General features: G+C 35.4%; 1 protein-coding gene across 1 annotated transcript in view; it reads left to right on the forward strand.

The window, feature by feature from the left end:
• FRYL (FRY like transcription coactivator) overlaps positions 1 to 14,509 on the forward strand; it is a 285,938-nt gene that overhangs the window by 90,115 nt on the left and 181,314 nt on the right. Inside the window, exon 3 of the mRNA XM_030800907.1 lies at positions 2,361 to 2,485. The gene's annotated coding sequence lies outside the window, so the exon portion shown is untranslated. The remainder of the gene's footprint in view (positions 1 to 2,360; positions 2,486 to 14,509) is intronic.

Raw genomic sequence — 14,509 nt, forward strand, 5'->3', positions numbered from 1 at the left:
GGAAGAATCAATATCGTGAAAATGGCCATACTGCCCAAAGTAATTTATAGATTCAATGCCATCCCCATCAAGCTACCAATGGCTTTCTTCACAGAATTGGAAAAAACTACTTTAAAGTTCATATGGAACCAAAAAAGAGCCCGCATCGCCAAGTCAATCCTAAGCCAAAAGAACAAAGCTGGAGGCATCACACTACCTGACTTCAAACTATACTACAAGGCTACAGTAACCAAAACAGCATGGTACTGGTACCACAACAGAGATATAGATCAATGGAACAGAACAGAGCCCTCAGAAATGATGCTGCATATGTACAACTATGTGATCTTTGACAAACCTGACAGAAACAAGAAATGGGGAAAGGATTCCCTATTTAATAAATGGTGCTGGGAAAACTGGCTAGCCATATGTAGAAAGCTGAAACTGGATCCCTTCCTTACACCTTATACAAAAATTAATTCAAAATGGATTAAAGACTTAAATGTTAGACCTAAAACCATTAAAATCCTGCAAGAAAACCTAGGCAATACCATTCAGGACATAGGCGTGGGCAAGGACTTCATGTCTAAAACACCAAAAGCAATGGCAACAAAAGCCAAAATTGACAAATGGGATCTAATTAAACTAAAGAGCTTCTGCACAGCAAAAGAAACTACCATCAGAGTGAACAGGCAACCTACAGAATGGGAGAAAATTTTTGCAACCTACTCATCTGACAAAGGGCTAATATCCAGAATCTACAATGAACTCAAACAAATTTACAAGAAAAAAACAAACAACCCCATCAAAAGGTGGGCAAAGGACATGAACAGACACTTCTCAAAAGAAGACATTTATGCAGCCAAAAAACACATGAAGAAATGCTCATCATCACTGACCATCAGAGAAATGCAAATCAAAACCACAGTGAGATACCATCTCACACCAGTTAGAATGGCCATCATTAAAAAAACAGGAAACAACAGGTGCTGGAGAGGATGTGGAGAAATAGGAACACTTTTACACTGTTGGTGGGACTGTAAACTAGTTCAACCATTGTGGAAGTCAGTGTGGCGATTCCTCAGGAATCTAGAGCTAGAAATACCATTTGACCCAGCCATCCCATTACTGGGTATATACCCAAAGGACTATAAATCATGCTGCTATAAAGACACATGCACACGTATGTTTATTGTGGCACTATTCACAATAGCAAAGAGTTGGAACCAACCCAAATGTCCAACAACGATAGACTGGATTAAGAAAATGTGGCACATATACACCATGGAATACTATGCAGCCATAAAAAATGATGAGTTCGTGTCCTTTGTAGGGACATGGATGAAACTGGAAAACATCATTCTCAGTAAACTATCGCAAGGACAAAAAACCAAACACCGCATGTTCTCACTCATAGGTGGGAATTGAACAATGAGAACTCATGGACCCAGGAAGGGGAACATCACACTCCGGGGACTGTTGTGGGATGGGGGGAGTGGGGAGGGACAGCATTAGGAGATATACCTAATGCTAAATGACGAGTTAATGGGTGCAGGAAATCAACATGGCACATGGATACATATGTAACAAACCTGCACATTGTGCACATGTACCCTAAAACCTAAAGTATAAAAAAAAAAAAAAATACCAGGCCTAGCAGATACATGAACTATTTTACAAATCTATATTTATTTTAGTGAATAAAATAATGTATTATTGAATAATTAAGTTGTGGTGTATTAGTTTAATCATTGGCTAGTACAAGCATTGTCACTCTATACAGAAGAAAGGGAGGAGAAAAACTATAGATTAAAATTTATTTAAGAGATATGGTCACAATTGCCTGTATGAATTTTGTTTAAATTTAGAGGAAATTGTTAAAAAGAGACTTATGAGACAATTGGGGAAATTTAAGTGATGATTAGTAGTTGATATTATATTATTAATATAAGTATTATAATGGTATTAACTTATTTTTACAAAGTAAATCCTTGTCTTGGAGAGATACATAATGAATTATCTACAGATGAAATGTTATAATGTCTGGAATTTGCTTTAGAATAATCCAGAGTGCTGGGATAAAGGTTGGGGAAAGTGGATGAAGATATAAATGAAACATGATGTGCCATGAGTTAATTGTTGAAGCTGGGAATGGTGGGGGGTTCATGGTACTATTCTTAATAATTTTGGATTAGTTTGAAATTTTCCATAATGAAAAACTTAGAAAAAATGTCATGCAACATTATTGAAAGAGGATATCTGCAGCACTAGGTGACACTAGTGTATAAAATGTATAAAATGTATTCAGAGTAAGGATGGATGTGCGTAACACACAGGTGTTAAACGCACCTAACGTGTAAATGTATTTTGTTTTTCTTCAGAGCTGAAGCCATTTATTGGTATCTTGGATGGTTAACATCTAATGCTTAATTCCCGAAACCACTCAAGAGTCGTAGGATTAGATGATCCAAGTTACCACCAAGAAATTACTGTCTCAAGTGATACGGTAAGATTATAGTAAATATTCTCAAGGCTAAATAGTGATTGAGGTCTGAAAAGATTTTTAAATGCTGTATTTTAGCTGTGAGGTTCTACTATAGTTTCTTGATCCTATAACTGTTATACCAGGAGTTAAAAGTTGTGGTAATCAGCTAAAGTGCTTAGAAGTATCAACATGTAAACAAGGCTTTGTGGCATTTCCTCCTCATAGATCCTGTTAGTAATAAATACAGTTTCATTACTGGAGTGCTTCCCTTTTGCTGTATGTCTCAGAGTGGATCCTTTTGGTGTTTGTTAGCAATCAACACCTATAATGAGGGGGCTTAGGAAGCAGATGAAGCATAGGAAATTGAACTGCAGTGCAGGCTTAACAAAGGTTTGGCCAACCCTACACAGAATATTATAACTGTGAGAGTATATTTCCCTTCTTAAGTTGTCAGCTTTTTGGGTAGAGAGACATATCTTCAATGCCTTTGTATCTTGCACAGATCATTAGAGAAGCTATTCAACAAATGTTTGTTGAATGAAGGAAATCAGAGAAAAATCTATGGGATCTTCTATAACACCTAATCCTGTCCCTATTACCTTAACCCCTTCCTCTCTCCAGTTGAAAGTGCAGTTGAGAATGGTGAGGTTAACAGTGACATAAATGGTTGTCTTGCATGTCATGAACAAACATGAATTAGCATTCTCCTGTGTACACTGTGTTTCTGGGCTTCATAGATAAGGACAACCTGCAGAGGGACCTGGGGAAAACCACAGACAAAATGGAAATAACATGGGATCATATCCAGAGAGAGAAGGAGGGAGAGAGGGAGAGAAAGGAATGAGTTGTAGGCATATTAAGGCATGTAGTTTACCATTGTAACAAGTTGTTTTTTCTGTTTGTGGGGAATAGACTGATTGGATCTTAATTTTGACACTTTTATGCTTGAAGATTAAGAGACAATCTGCTTCTAAAAATCAGTGCTTTTTCCCTGTTGAATATATACCTGCTTCAGGGCAACAAATTTATGTCTTTTACTTGACTTTGTTGTTTTTTTCCTATAGGAGTTCTTGAGACAGGATTTGTATTAATAAATCCTTAAACTTTCTCTGAACCTTAATACTATATTAGTGCTTTACATGGAACAGATCTTTAATGCTTTTTAAATAAATGAAAAAAGAATAGTTGACTTAATAAGTAATGTGGTAGGAGAATAAGGATTAAAAACGAAGTAATTCAGAACCAGAAATTTACCCATTTTTCTTTTTTTTTTTTAATTATACTTTAAGTTCTGGGATACATGTGCAGAATGTGCAGGTTTGTTACATAGGTATACGTATGCCGTGGTGGTTTGCTGCACCCATCAGCCCATCATCTACATTAGGTGTTTCTCCTAATGCTATCCCTCCCCTAGCCTCCTACCCCCGACAGGTCCCAGTGTGTGATGTTCCCCTCCCCGTGTCCATGTGTTCTCATTGTTCAACTCCCACTTATGAGTGAGAACATGTGGTGTTTGGTTTTCTGTTCTTGTGTTAGTTTGCTGAGAATGATGGTTTACAGCTTCATCCATGTCCATGCAAAGGGTGTGAACTCATTCTTTTTTATGGCTGCATAGTGTTCCATGGTGTATATGTGCCACATTTTCTTTCTCCAGTTTATCATTGATGGGCATTTGGATTGGTTTCAAGTCTTTGCTATTGTGAACAGTGCCGCAGTATACATACGTGTGCATGAGTCTTTATAATAGAATGATTTATAATTCTTTGGGTATATACCCAGTAATGGGATTGCTGGGTCAAATGGTATTTCTAGTTCTAGATCCATGAGGAATCGCCACATTGTCTTTCACATGGTTGAACTAATTTACACTCCCACAAACAGTGTAAAAGCGTTTCTATTTCTCTATATCCTCTCCAACATCTGTTGTTTCCTGACTTTTTAATGATCTCCATTCTAACTGGCATGAGATGGTATCTCAGTGTGGTTTTGAATTGCATTATCTAATGACCAGTGATGATGAGTTTTTTTTTTTCATATGTTTGTTGGCTGCATAAATGTCTTCTTTTGAGAAGTGTCTGTTCATATCCTTTGACCACTTTTTGATGCGGTTATTTGTTTTTTTCTTGTACATTTGTTTAAGTTCTTTATAGATTCTGGATATTAGCCCTTTGTCAGATGGATAGATTGTGAAAATTTTCTCCCATTCTGTAGGTTGCCTGTTCACTCTGATGATCGTTTCTTTGGCTGTGCAGAAGCTCTTTAATTAGATCCCATTTGTCAATTTTGGCTTTTGTTGCTATTGCTTTTGGAGTTTTAGTCATGAAGTCTTTGTCCATGCCTATGTCCTGAATGGTATTGCCTGGGTTTTCTTCTAGGGTTTTTATGGTTTTAGGTCTTAGATCTAAGTCTTTAATCCATCTAGAGTTAATTTTTTCAACCATTTTTTCCTGATTTATATGTAGATCATTTGTGCTTCATCTTTTGAAATACTATGCAAATCATTTTCTTCATGTTGAGCATTGGAAGAGTGAGATTGTATTGTGTTTCACTAAGTGAATCAGATTTTTAAATTATGTGTCATTCAGAGTTATAGACATGATTGCTTAGGGGTTTTACCCTGTTACCTTTGTGTTTTCATTTCCTTCTTGCTCACTTAACAACCCCACGAGAGGGCAGGCAAAGGAAGGAAGAGAACTTTCAGTTTTCAAAGTCTTTTGTAGATATTCCTTTATTGGACTCTCTTGTTATACTTCTGAATTACATCAAGGCAGTAGGATTGGCTACTTTTGCTATTTCCAAATATTTTGTAGGGTGCTCAATTATTTTGAAAAACATATAATGTTGATGACTGTGTTTATTGAATTTAAGAATTTATACTTTCAGTTCTTCAGCTTTATGTCTTTAGATACATATATTTAAAATTACCAATTTTTTTTGGTTATTCATGCCAAAGTTTTCACCATTACTATTGATAAGTATCATTGATTGTAATAGGGAGTGTTTTTGGTGTTTATAAGTAACTTTAGAATGTTCGTAATATAAAGTTTTAAATGACTCCTTTTCATGTTTTATAAAAGTTGACATTCCTGAGGTCTGTTAGTGAATTTTCAAAATGATAAGAATTATCTTTTGAATACAAGTTACTGTTTTACACATCAGCTTTAAGTTTATTTAAAAGGAAGACACACCTCAGGCCAAAGTAAATTTCTCTTTACGTGATCACAGCGAAAGTTTTCAAAATCTAAATGTTTAACTAGATGGACGCTCAACGTTTTATGGTCTCAGTATTGTCGTTAACACCCATTGTACATGTACGCGTACATGAAGTGCAGTTTCATGGTCTATAGCTGTTTGGTTTGTTATCAGCATGAACAGTGAATGTCCTAAAAATCAGCTTCAAAACAGCTGGCAATTGACTGACTGGGGCTTAGCACCGCCTACATTCATATGACGTTTATTTGCTCTTTGACACAAATAGCGTACCTGAACTTCTCATCAAGGAAGTTGGTATAGGCACCTTTCTGTGTGCTTGTGGGCCTAGTAATGTAGAAAAACCTTAAAATGGATTTTTTAAAGAGAGTTGTAACTCCCATTATTTCGGGAGATGTGGTTTTGGATACTAGTACTCAGGAAAGTTCCCCAAGATTAGTTAAGATGAAACATCTTAGCTCACTTTCATCTGAGAAGACAGTGGATGAGCAAGGTGGAACCAATTTCTGTCATAGTAATTATGACAAATACGAACACCAACAACTAGGTAAAGTAAAAACGTATTTCTTTCCATCCTTTAAAAAAGTATTTTAGGAAAGTAAAACTATTTTTACAAGTATGAATTCTAGTGAGCAGGAATATTTTGAAAATCAAGTTTAAATATTAAAATGTTTAATGAAGTACATAGTTGGCCTACTTTTTTAATAAAATTTTTCTTCAAGTATAGCTGGAGAAGTATTTATGCTGCAAGTCAAGATAAAAACCTTAATGCACTTAATAGTTTTGATCTTTGGAAAATATTTTGAAGCGTTATTGACAATATGTTAGTTACACCTATAGGATATGTAAACAAAAAATAAGATACTGCATTTTATCTATTACTATAGAAACCATTTAAATTTTGTTTAAAAATATGTTCCATTGTTTTATTTTAAAAGATAATGAATATTTGGGGTGAAATATTAAAAAGTTAAATCTTTGAATAGAACAAGGATTATTTTGCATCATAGTATTTTTGTTATGTGTAATCCTGCAAAGTTAAATATAATATTCTTTAAAGTTTGAGAGGATAATGGTTAATATGTTTTAGGATAAACATCAGCTTGCATATAGTAACTAACAAATATTAGGAGAAAGGAAAATTACTTAGGAAAAAGATGAAAAAATGCTTCAAGTTGTCAAATATTTGATTAAAACAGTTTAAAATATTCTCTATGATTTTTTTTTTTAATTTTAGGGAGTAATTAGCTGTACCTATAAATTAATATGCTATTTAGTAGGAGGGAGTTTCTGTAAACCCTCTGCAAGTTTGATATGTATTATAGCTGTTTCCTATGCATATTTTAATACGTATACATATTTAAGCATGCACATACACATTTTTATTAGCGGAATTTGAAAAAATGAGACTTATTGTCCAAGTCATTCTGATACTTGCTTTTTCATTTAGTACATCATAGACATCTTCCTGTCTCATTTGAAATGTGCTTTGTTGTGTGAATATGATTTATTCAATTTCTTATAGAGGAACATTTAGAATGACTACTTTTTAGTTATTAATAATTATTTAATATTCTTTGATATATCACTTCATACCTTGGGATGATTGCTTATTGGTATAAAATTTCGTATTAAAATTATATTACATTTTGTTAAAATTGACATCATAATTGTACATATTCATGGGTTACATAGCGATGTTTTGATACTTAGTGTATAGTGATCTTATCAGAGTGATTAGCATATCTATCATCTCAGACATTTACCATTTCTTTGTGTTAGAAACATTCAATATTTTCCTTCTAGCTATTTGAAACTGTATATTATTACTGTGGTCATCCTACAGTGGTATAGAGCACTAGAACTTATTTCTCCTATCTAGCTGCAATTTTGTATCTTTTAACAAATCTCTCCCTATTCCCCCACCTTTCCCCTGCCCTTCCTAGATTCTATCTTCTGTTCTACTGCCTTTTAAGCTTTGATAGACAATGCGATTACCTTTGAAAACTTTATCATTTTAAGCTCCTTAGGGTAGGATATGAGAGTTCCCATTACCTTATATTCTCTGTAGCATCGTTTCATGTCAGTTTAAAAAATAGTATATTTATGAGAAACCATACTTTCTTTTTAAAAAATACCAGTTATGTAAAAGAATAAAGAAGGAGCTTTTACATTTTAAAAAGAAATATATATTGATGTCTACTGTGTACTGGTATTAGGAGTTACCAGTTTTTTATACTGTTCGCTTATTTGAGTAGAAATGGAAATGAGGCCACTGATGGGTTGGCATCTCTTAATTTTAATTAAAAAAATTATAAATCAGCCAGCACTTGGTTTTGTGTTCAACAGTGTATATGCATAAGTGAAAATGTGTATATATTAATAGGTGCAGTTACTTGTATCATTTAGTTGTTTTCTTCACTTTACTACAGCCTATATAATTGGACTTGGTATTTAAATGTAATATAGTATGCCTATTTATATGGCTCCTTACTTTTATCTCTTAACTGGTTCTTTTTTTTAAAGACCATCTTATACTCTTAAATATAGCACACATGTTACAAGGTATAATAATTAGATTTTAATTTGTATTAATCTGCAAATAAGTAGTCAATCTAATGATTAAGAATTTCCCACTGTATATATGTTTTTACTAATCAAGATCAAAATAAAGCATAATCATGAAACAGCGAATAATCTGATGTCTGTTGAAATTTCTGAGGCTACAGGTTCTTTGTAACAGTCATGAGCCACCGCGCCTGGCCAATTCCTTCTCTTGAATCTCAAGATTTGATACTAAACTTATATTGCATATATAAATTGTAAATACAACGGTTCATACCGATGTACACATAGGTTACTTGCGTCTCAACATAAGTGAATCTTACTTCCTATTTACTGGTGGTTCTGGGATAGAGATAATGCAGTGGTTTAGCCAGAAGTCATTAAAATATGACCAATATAGTTCACCTAAGGGGTATTACAGTTTTGTTCATTTAATGAAAGGAGAAATCGATGATATGGAGAGATTTCATGTAAAAAGATGCAAAGAAAGAGCTATTCTTTTAGAGAAAAAAAATGGCATGTAATCTCAAAGCTTTATACTTGAATCAGTTGTTTCCAACTTCTTTAATTACTAATTCAGTATTTTAAAAGTTATTTTTTCAGGCTGCCGCGGTGGCTCACACTTGTAATCCCAGCAATTTGGGAGGCCAAGGCAGGCGGATCACCTGAGGTGAGGAGTTTGAGATCAGTCTGGCCAGCATGGCAAAACCCCGTCTCTATTAAAAATACAAAAATTAGCCAGGCATGGTGGCGGGTGCCTGTAATCCCAGCTACTTGGGAAGCTGAGGCAAGAGAATCAGTTGAACCCCAGAGGATGAGGTTGCAGTGAGCCGAGATCACGCTACTGCATTCCAGCCTGGGCAACAGAGGGAGACTCTGTCTCAAAAAAAAAAAAAAAAAAAAAAAAAGTTATTTTTTCCAAAGAGATTTTAGGTAAGATTGTATTCTGTATTGACAGTTGTACGTTTGTGGGAGAATCAACTGAGAATAAGTCTAGCTTAGAATATGTAGAAATCTACCTGCAGCTTTTAACTGTAGAATTATTTATAGATGCTTATGATTTAACAAAAATATGTGTAATTTGAAGGGAACGATATTTTAAAGATTCTTTGCTATTGATAATTTTTTTATTTTTTAACTTTCTTTAAATGTTAAGTAGCCTAATATTTTAAAAATTTTCCTAGAAGTTCTCAAACAACTCTTTGGTTTCACCAATATCCTCTATTCCTCTGTAAAATATATTTTTAAATGCCTGTAGCACACTACTAAATACTGATGAAATTCCCTGCTACCATTTCTGCTCCTAATAGGCTAAGTTGTGGGCTTAACAAGAATTGGTTATATTTTTAAACAAATCTGTTTATGCCAATTATACTTGTGATTATGTAATTCAATTAAATATTACATAATTCAATAAAGTGTGCGATTCAAAAGCAAGAGTTGTTTCAGTGTAAACAAAGTTGAATGCTTTGGTTAGACTTCATAAAGATAAATTCCTGAAAATAAAGTGCATTTGAATTTCACATAGGCCAGGAAAGTATACAAGATTGGAAGGATTTTGCCCTTGGATACCTTCAGTTTCTTGTGTCACTTTAAAGAAATTGAAACTTGGCCAGGCGCAGTGGCTCACGCCTGTAATCCCAACACTTTGGGAGGCCGAGGCGGGTGCATCACGAGGTCAGGAGATTGAGACCATCCTGGCTAACAAGTGAAACCCCGTCTCTAATAAAAATACAAAAAAAAAAAAAAAAAAAAAAAAAATTAGCCGGGCTTGGTGGCGGGAGCCTGTAGTCCCAGCTACTCGGAGGGGCTGAGGCAGGAGAATGGCGTGAACCTGGGAGGCAGAGCTTGCAGTGAGCCGAGACTGCGCCACTGCACTCCAGCCTGGGCTACAGAGCGAGACTCCGTCTCAAAAAAAAAAAAAGGAAAAAGGAATTGAAACTTGAAGTCATAGCTGATGTACATGGGTTTCATTTTAGGCAAAAAGACAATGGTGTAATCAGCATATGTGCCTTGCAAGATAAGGCCTTGGCACTATATCAAAAGGCTGGGGAATAAACATGAATTTTATATTTTAAGTTAAAACTTTGAGTGAACCTCTTGATCTGCTTTTCCCCCCTGATTTCTACTTCAATGGAGTTTTGGATTAAATAATTAGACAACAGTTGTGATTTACAGCAAAGGCTTCTATTATATATCGCTGTATAATATTGCAATTTTTTTTTTTTTTTTTTTGAGACGGAGTCTCCCTCTTTCACCCAGGCTGGAGTGCAGTGGTGCAATCTTTGCCCACTGCAAGCTCCGCCTCCCAGGTTCACGTCATTCTCATGCCTCAGCCTCCCGAGTAGCTGGGACTACAGGCGCCCGCCACCACACCCGACTAATTTTTTGTATTTTTAGTAGAGACGGGGTTTCACTGTGTTAGCCAGGATGGTCTCGAACCCCTGACCTCGTGGTCTGCCCGCCTTGGCCTCCCTATGTTGCAATTTTTTTTTTTTTATTATTATACTTTAGGTTTTAGGGTACATGTGCACAATGTGCAGGTTTGTTACATATGTATCCATGTGCCATGTTGATTTCCTGCACCCATTAACTTGTCATTTAGCATTAGGTATATCTCCTAATGCTGTCCCTCCCCCCTCCCCCAACCCCACAACAGTCCCCGGAGTGTGATGTTCCCCTTCCTGGGTCCATGAGTTCTCATTGTTCAATTCCCACCTATGAGTGAGAACATGCGGTGTTTGGTTTTTTGTCCTTGCGATAGTTTACTGAGAATGATGGTTTCCAGTTTCATCCATGTCCCTACAAAAGACATGAACTCATCATTTTTTATGGCTGCATAGTATTCCATGGTGTATATGTGCCACATTTTCTTAATCCAGTCTATCGTTGTTGGACATTTGGGTTGGTTCCAACTCTTTGCTATTGTGAATAGTGCCGCAATAAACATACGTGTGCATGTGTCTTTATAGCAGCATGATTTATAGTCCTTTGGGTATATACCCATTAATGGGATGGCTGGGTCAAATGCAAGGCTGGTTCAACATACGCAAATCAATAAATGTAATCCAGCATATAAACAGAACCAAAGACAAAAACCACATGATTATCTCAATAGATGCAGAAAAGGCCTTTGACAAAATTCAACAACCCTTCATGCTAAAAACTCTCAATAAATTAAGTATTGATGGGATGTATCTCAAAATAATAAGAGCTATCTATGACAAACCCACAGCCAATATCATACTGAATGGGCAAAAACTGGAAGCATTCCCTCTGAAAACTGGCACAAGACAGGGATGCCTTCTCTCACCGCTCCTATTCAACATAGTGCTGGAAGTTCTGGCCAGAGCAATCAGGCAGGAGAAGAAAATAAAGGGTATTCAATTAGGAAAAGAGGAAGTCAAATTGTCCCTGTTTGCAGATGACATGATTGTATATCTAGAAAACCCCATTGTCTCAGCCCAAAATCTCCTTAAGCTGATTAGCAACTTCAGCAAAGTCTCAGGATACAAAATCAATGTACAAAAATCACAAGCGTTCTTGTACACCAATCACAGACAAACAGAGAGCCAAGTCATGAGTGAACTCCCATTCACAATTGCTTCAAAGAGAATAAAATACCTAGGAATCCAACTTAAAAGGGATGTGAAAGACCTCTTCAAGGAGAACTACAAACCACTGCTCAATGAAATAAAAGAGGATACAAACAAATGGAAGAACATTCCATGCTCATGGGTTGGAAGAATCAATATCGTGAAAATGGCCATACTGCCCAAGGTAATTTATAGATTCAATGCCATCCCCATCAAGCTACCAATGACTTTCTTCACAGAATTGGAAAAAACTACTTTAAAGTTCATATGGAACCAAAAAAGAGCCCGCATCGCCAAGTCAATCCTAAGCCAAAAGAACAAAGCTGGAGGCATCACACTACCTGACTTCAAACTATACTACAAGGCTACAGTAACCAAAACAGCATGGTACTGGTACCACAACAGAGACATAGATCAATGGAACAGAACAGAGCCCTCAGAAATGATGCCGCATAGCTACAACTATCTGATCTTTGACAAACCTGACAGAAACAAGAAATGGGGAAAGGATTCCCTATTTAATAAATGGTGCTGGGAAAACTGGCTAGCCATATGTAGAAAGCTGAAACTGGATCCCTTCCTTACACCTTATACAAAAATTAATTCAAAATGGATTAAAGACTTAAATGTTAGACCTAAAACCATTAAAATCCTGCAAGAAAACCTAGGCAATACCATTCAGGACATAGGCGTGGGTAAGGACTTCATGTCTAAAACACCAAAAGCAATGACAACAAAAGGCAAAATTGACAAATGGGATCTCATTAAACTAAAGAGCTTCTGCACAGCAAAAGAAACTACCATCAGAGTGAACAGGCAACCTACAGAATGGGAGAAAATTTTTGCAACCTACAGATTGGGAGAAAATTTTTGCAACCTACTCATCTGACAAAGGGCTAATATCCAGAATCTACAATGAACTCAAACAAATTTACAAGAAAAAAACAAACAACCCCATCAAAAAGTGGGCAAAGGACATGTTGCAATTTTTAAGAGAAATAAATCGTTTATTTGCTATTCCTACTTAAAAAAGAAATCAAAATGATCACATGCGATGTGATATAATCTTATCCTATTCATGAGAGGCTTAAATATCCTTAGACTGTTTTTTTGTATGTGTTTGTGTAGAGTCCTAATCATGTGATCCAAGACTGGTTTCACTGATAAATACTAGTAGAATTGGGACATATAATATCTATATTCAGGTATAAAGGTTGGTGGGAGGAAGATATTATTTACTGATTGAGAATGTACTGCAATGTTTTCTGACTATTGAACAGAGAAGTCCTTCTATCTCTAGGATTGGGTTATTTTATTCTGATGGAATCAACATTAATATTGTTGTTGTTCATTCCATTTGGAATCAAGGATAAGGGTTAATGTAACAAAAAATATATTTTAGCATTGATTTTTATAAAATTCATCAAGAACAGAGACAATGATACATTTAACAGAAGAAGATATATACCACCATTAAGAATGGAAGAAACATATGAACACCTTCTATATTCTGGACACTATTAACTTGCTCTGTTTTACCAATAACTGAAGTGATCTCATTTGTCTACCTATTTAGTACCTATGTGTTCCATTCCCCCCATCAAATAGAACATAAGCTGAGCATGAACTTTGTTTTGTTTGATGTGTTCCAAGGCTTGGGACATAATAGTTGCTCACTGATTGAATTTAGTGAACGTTATCTATCTAAGTCCTCTTGACAACCCTGTGAGACAGGTCGTTATCTAGAATTTTAAACATTCATGGGAACTTAAAATTATTTGAGGCCTTTTGATTACTAAGTGATGTAACCATGCCATTGTTTTAAAATAAGGCATTTGCTCCTTCTACTCTATTGCACTGCATTATTGTTTGATGTTTTTGAGTCTTTAGGTATACAGTATTTTTTTTAAAAAGACTAGTGTGTCTGATGGGTGCAGTGTCATGCACCGGTAGTCCCAGCTACGTAAGAGATTGAGGCTGGAGGACTACTTGAACCCAGGAGTTCCAGGTTGCAATATGCAATGATGACACCTGTGAATAGCCTCTGCATTCCAGCCTGGGCAGCATAGCGAGGCTCTGTCTCTTAAAAAAATAAAGACTAGTGTATCTATCAAGTTTTATTATTTTATTAAAGAACATATACTTTTTTGGTGCTTTCATTGAAAGATATATTTTAATAGGAAAAATTTTAATTCTAGTGTATATTAAGCATTACTCTTTGAAACTGTCTTTTACTTTAATGATCAGTTGATAATTAGTTTTTGTAACACTGGTGAGATAAACTGATTAAGTAAATGGCTATTTTACATGACTTTTACAAAACAAGAGACACATATATTGTATTGGTTCTATTTCATTACAAAGTGTTAATGGCTTCATTAGATATAAATGTTTAAATCGTATACTGGTATACCTCTCCCTAGGTATTCAGCACAGCTCACTAGCAGGGACAACCCACAATGTAGCACTTATTTTACTAACTGGATTTCCTTAGTAAGTGATCTTTTCAGTTTTGTTTTCTTTGAACCATTGCTCTCAGTTGTTAACTTGTGTTAAGTCCAGATTAGCAGATTTTTGTTTGATAATCTTAATGTTGGGTAGAGGAATAACATGACAGGTCACTTTCATTTTAGAAGGGAACAAAGTGGGTAATGGGTGACTTAAGTCTTCATCG

The sequence above is a fragment of the Nomascus leucogenys genome, chromosome 20 (assembly GCF_006542625.1).
Source record: "Nomascus leucogenys isolate Asia chromosome 20, Asia_NLE_v1, whole genome shotgun sequence".
NCBI lineage: Eukaryota > Metazoa > Chordata > Mammalia > Primates > Hylobatidae > Nomascus > Nomascus leucogenys.